This window comes from Sminthopsis crassicaudata, chromosome 2 (assembly GCF_048593235.1).
Source record: "Sminthopsis crassicaudata isolate SCR6 chromosome 2, ASM4859323v1, whole genome shotgun sequence".
Taxonomy (NCBI): Eukaryota; Metazoa; Chordata; class Mammalia; order Dasyuromorphia; family Dasyuridae; genus Sminthopsis; species Sminthopsis crassicaudata.
The window spans coordinates 679,144,562-679,150,646 of NC_133618.1; positions in this window are offsets into that span (position 1 = coordinate 679,144,562).

A 6,085-nucleotide genomic window follows, 5' to 3' on the forward strand; every position below is an offset into this window, starting at 1 on the left:
GAAGTAGGTTTAACACCGTGCGGTAGGCCCTTAAGATTTTGTGGGATCCTGATGCCATCATTGACTGTGTAAGCTCTCCCTCTCCCTCCATGTTTTGGGCCATCCACAAATTTAATGAGTCCGTGTCTTTCGCCAAGTCGCTGACAACAATATGAAAAAGCACAGGTTTCTATCATGGGACCTTTTCCCTGAAGATTTCCTCTTAAATTAAGACTCAACCATCTACACTCTGAGCCTGGCCATTCCATGAGTTTTGAATCCCACTGAATTATATTATCATTTGTATCCTTAACCCTTACCATTAGGCCTGCTACTGGCACATGGTACTTCATAAATGTTTGAGAATTAATTGATCATCTATCTATCTATCTATCTATCTATCTATCTATCTATCCATCTATCTATTACCAAGATGTTGGTAATGTCTGAAGCATTCTCCTTATTTACCAGTTTAGAAACAAGGAAACAAGGGTTAATCTGGTATGGCTCTTTTTAAAGATTGCCCTGGCAGTCGCTGCTTTCCTTTCTGGGGATTCTCGAACCCCTTGTTTAATAATATGTTCTAGAATTTCCCCAAGAATCCAAGTCACACCTCCTGGTCTAAAGTTTTTGTCTCCTTTTTTTTTGGGGGGAGGGATTTCCCTCTTGGATTCTCCCCCCCCCCCAGGTTCCATGAACTCTGAGATATTCCTGCTAGGGGCTCAGTAAGCAATTGGAGTTCTTTCAGTGTCAAAGAATATAATGCATCTGAGTCAGCTGACTTGGAATTCATTCATCAATCAACAAGTATTTATTAGATGCTTACTATATACCAGGCACTACCTTAAGAACCAATGTTACATTGGAAAAAAAGCAAGAAGAGTCCCTGCTTACAAGAAACTTATATTCTAATGGACAGTAGGAAAACGAGTATTTAAATTGGACTAAGTGCCCGGTATCGGGCTGAAGCCTTTAGAAATACTATCTAGCATGAACCTGGCAACCCCTGGAGAGGGAGGTGATATAATTATCCCGTTCCGCCTTCTTTTGACCTTCACTTAATTTCTCGACACTCTCCAGTCCCCCTCTTTATTTCCTTGCAGGTGTATACTTTTTCTCAATGGACAAGCTTATCCCGCAGCCCCCTTTATTTAGCTCATTCTTTTGAATAGGGTTGATCCAACTAGAGCCATCATCGATCATGAAGTTTTCATTTACTTCCTGCCTTAGTTCCTCCTTCCTGGTCTCAAGTTCCTCTTATTTGTCCCCTGAACTTTGAGCACTTGTGGGCGGACATGTCGGCCCGGGCTCTCTTCCTTGCCAATTGGCTCCTTTCCAAGTTTGTCTTCTAGGAACTCCTGGATGTTCCTTCTTCTTCATTGTAGCTGCCACTGTGTGCCGAGCTTGTTGGCTCTCTAGAGTCTTTCTCCCCTCCTTTCCTTTATGCTTTCTCCTTTAAAAAAGATCTAGCCCTGGTTTAAAATCAGAACCTCTTCTTTGAACTGTGCCCCCCCCCCCCCCCCCACACACATACATACTGGCTTCCTGATTCTGATCGAGGAGCTTCGTTTCATTGTGCTTCATTTCCCTCATCTGTAAAATGGGAAGAATAATAATATCTGTATTTACTTCCTCACAGAGTTATTGCAAGGATCAAGTGAATCAAGGTCTATATGGAAAATTCTTAGTAAATCACAAAGTGCTGTTAATGCAAGAGCTCTTATTATGCAACATTTCAGGAGATCCCTGATTTCTCAGATGTGGGAGCTTTCTCAAATCAATCAACAAGCATTTATTAAGTGCCTGCTGTGTTCCAGGCACTGTGTTAAGTACTTTGTAAATATTATTTTCCTTCTCAAACTCTGTGAGGTGGGTGCTGCTATTCCACTTTTACAGATAGGGAAATTGAGGTAGCAGTTGAGACTGCCTGGATACTGCATCACGATTTACAAAGGCCTTTACAAATAAGGTCTCACTTGATCTTCATGATTACCTGGCAGGCAGCCACTATTATTATCTCCCTTTTATATTTATTATACATTGAGCAATATAAAGATAATAAATAGACTGATAACGATAGCTACCATATATAGTGCTTACTAAGTGTCAGGGCCTATGCTTTACAATCTGATCCTCACAATAACCCTGAGGTGGGTGCTATTATTATCCCCATTTTACAGATGAGGAAACTGAGGCAAAGAGGTTAAATGACTTGCCAATGGTACACAGAAGGCAAGTATCTCCAATCATATTTGAACTCAACCCTGGTGCTCTAGCCACTAGGCAACCCAGGGTAGGGACTCATCACCAAGGAAATTCCAGTCAAAGAAACCATCTGCAGCCAAGCAGGACAGTGGCTCAGGAATTTCATTGTCCAGAGCAATAAGGGGTTAAATAATGTCTGTAAGTGTAAGGTCTCATGCCCTCGCCATAACTTTCTTTTTAGGGTCTTTAGTAGCTGTGGCTACTACCTGCAAAGGAGTGTCCATTTTGATTCCTAACAAGTTCTCTTGGGGTTTGCCAGCTGACTTCCTTCTTAAGGACCATGCCTTAAACCCAATTCACTTGGGCTCTCTTTGGCCAATAAGAGGTCCCAGATCAGGCCCCACTTTGGACCGGATTGGCTGAGAATTGAAATTAAATAGCAATTGTTTCTGTTTTGGCCAACTTTGAGGGTCTCCCCCTCCCCTGACTGATTTTTTTTTTTTTTGGCCCATTTTCTATCTCACTTTTTGTCCAGCCTGAATCACCGGTTGGGCGTTGCCTCAATCAAACCTGTTAAAGACCTTAGCTTAAAAAGCCCTGATCTCCCACTATATCCAAGGTCATCTCCAATTGTCCGGCCACTGGCCTCAGTTCCAAAGTGAGGCTGCTGACCTTACACAGCCCTCACTCAGCTCCAATTCATTTGAGGGAATTTTCCTAGCCTCCCCTCCCCAATGTCACGGTCCTCTTCCCGAATAAATGACAAACAATAAGACTTGTTAGGTTGGGTCAAAGGCAAGACCTGCAGGTCTTCTGGATTTCCACCCATTATACAACAGGATTTTTCTCAAGGAAATTCACTTGGAAATGGGGACTAAATAGGGGAGAGTTCAGGATAAATAAGGAAAATTTCATTTCCCTTCTTGCAATTTGGCCACTGTGAATAAATGCCATCCATCCTCCTGCCTAAAAAGCTACCATTACACTGCCCCAAATGCTTCCACGGTTCCTTATTAGCGCTAGGACCGAGTCAGAATCATCTATTTTGCTTTCAAAGCTTTTCGTAGTCTGGTTCAAACCTTTCTTTCAATCGGGAATCCCCTCCATGCTCCCTCTTTGCCAAATTGGCCCGCTTGCTATCCCCCTTGTAGAATGTTCTGACTCCTGACAGCTTCCCTGGAAGCTTATGCTTTATTCAGAAGGATCCAAGAGGGAAAGGTTTGCAGGGTTACTGCAGGGGGAACATTAACAGGGAGGGGGCCATAAAAGGTAAGCCCATAATCAGCTTGATGAGCATACAGGCTGGCCAGCCTTCATTCAGAATCTTGAAAGCACTGCCCTCTGGGAACTGCGGCCTTGCCCACCGGCACCTTTTCTGAGGATAAAAGCTCTTTCCTGATCAGGTCTCAGAAGGATCGAATGGGAGAAACTCCCCAGGAGGTAGAAGGGCAAATGCTGCCCTGATCGTTACAGAAAGTAAGAGAGCAAAGACTGCGAACCTCAGATCGTTGAATTTGACTCTGGCTGGACAAAACTGAAGAACACGACTGAGGTCAGGGTTAGGGGACGTCTGAAAAACAAATGCTGACTCCGGAGAGCCCGGCAGAGTGTGGGCGAGAAGTTAAAGTGGGTTCGTCCGGCAGATACTGAAAACACCATTTGGCCAGATTTTGCCCAGCAAGTTTTGAGGAATTTTAACAACCCGTTCAAAATCCTGGATGTTGTTCTTGTGGAAAAGGTGGGGAGGTGGCCAAAAGCAGGGAGTCACCTTCAACTAGATCCACTTTGTGCCTTCGTCACCACAAATCACCATTACTTGTATTGTATTTTCATTTACATTGCTAAATGCTTCCCAATTATATTTTCGCCTGATGTAGGCAGTATTCTTATTATAATTGCAATACCAATTATCGCGGGCTAAGTTCCAAAAGGGAGTTAGCAAAGAACCAGGAGCAAGAGGAGAAATTTATAGGAAAAAATTAGAGACCAGGTGCTTTATGTCAGGCTCATTTTATGGCCTGAGGAATGGTTTGGTGGGCAGAAGACCTTGCTACATCTCCCCTAGAAGCTGCACCCCAGCAGTCTCAGGCGTGACATGGGACAGGATACTTAAGGAGGTTCCCCATCAACTAGCCAGGGCCTCAGCATGGGTGCAGTGGGAGAACAGTGAATCTGGAGGAACTCGCTTCCAAACCAACTCTGGATCCTTGAAAGAAATCATTGACTCTCTTGGAACTTGTGTTTCAAAATGGAAACGGAAAAGCTGGTTGGCCAAATGATCTCCAATGTCCCGTTCATCTAGAAGTCTGGATCTGACAGTTGGCTTCAGCTTCAGATGCTGAGCCACTTGACAGAGCCAAGGACTCTAAAGAACTTTCTTTTCAGGGTCTTTAGTAGCTGTGGCTACAGCCCCCACGGGAGCCATTGCCGAGCTGCGTCTCCCAAAGATCATCCCGGAAGGCCTATTCTTGGGTATAACACCCTGGGGGATTTCCAACAGAATTAAGGGGCGATAGGGGGCAGTGGTTTGACCTGTCTGGCACACCCTGCCTTCCCCCATTTTTCCCTTAGGTGCTCCATGGCCCCAGCCACATGGACCTTCCTGCCCTGTGAGTAGCGGAGATGGCTGGGAACGTTTAGCCTGGAGAAGCCTTTGCAAAGACTCTTCCAGTTTTGCAGAGTTCTCACAGGGGGCAAAAAAGAGCCTTTTCTTTTTTCCTTTTCTGTTGAGCTCCAGAGGCCACAAGTGGGAGCATTTAAGTGGGAATTTCAGAGGATTTCTTGGCTTGACAAAAGGAAAAAAATTCTTCACAATTAAGTTACCTCAAATGGGAATGAAGTAAAAGGTAGTGAAGGTGGGGAGGGCTTCAGGCAAAGGTAAGATGACCACTTGTTGGAAGGGAAAACATTTGGAACATGAGGTTTTGCAAGGGCGAATAAAAAAGCTTTAATAAAAATGCTCTGAAAAAAAAAAAAAGAATTGGTGCTGTAAAAAAGTGACTCTTGGTGAAATACATTTATGAGGGCAGGCAATGAACACCACGGAATAAATGGCTACACATATTGTGTGTGTGTGGATGGTTACATATGTTATATGTGTGGCTACATGTGTTGTATCCTATGGATGGTTACATGTTATATGTGTGGCTATGTGTTGTATGTGTGTGGATGGTTACATGTTATATGTGTGGCTATATATGTTGTATCCTGTGGATGGTTACATATGTTATGTGTGGCTACACGTGTTGTATCCTGTGGATGGTTACATATTATATGTGTGGCTATATGTGTTGTATCCTGTGGATGGTTACATATGTTATACGTGTGGCTACATGTGTTGTATCCTATGGATGGTTACATATGTTATACGTGTGGCTACATGTGTTGTATCCTATGGATGGTTACATGTTATATGTGTGGCTATGTGTTGTATGTGTGTGGATGGTTACATGTTATATGTGTGGCTATATATGTTGTATCCTGTGGATGGTTACATATGTTATACGTGTGGCTACATGTGTTGTATGTGTGTGGATGGTTACATGTTATATGTGTGGCTATGTGTTGTATGTGTGTGGATGGTTACATGTTATATGTGTGGCTATATATGTTGTATCCTGTGGATGGTTACATATGTTATGTGTGGCTACACGTGTTGTATCCTGTGGATGGTTACATATTATATGTGTGGCTATATGTGTTGTATCCTGTGGATGGTTACATATGTTATATGTGTGGCTATATGTGTTGTATCCTGTGGATGGTTACATATGTTATACGTGTGGCTACATGTGTTGTATCCTATGGATGGTTACATGTTATATGTGTGGCTATGTGTTGTATGTGTGTGGATGGTTACATGTTATATGTGTGGCTATATATGTTGTATCCTGTGGGTGGT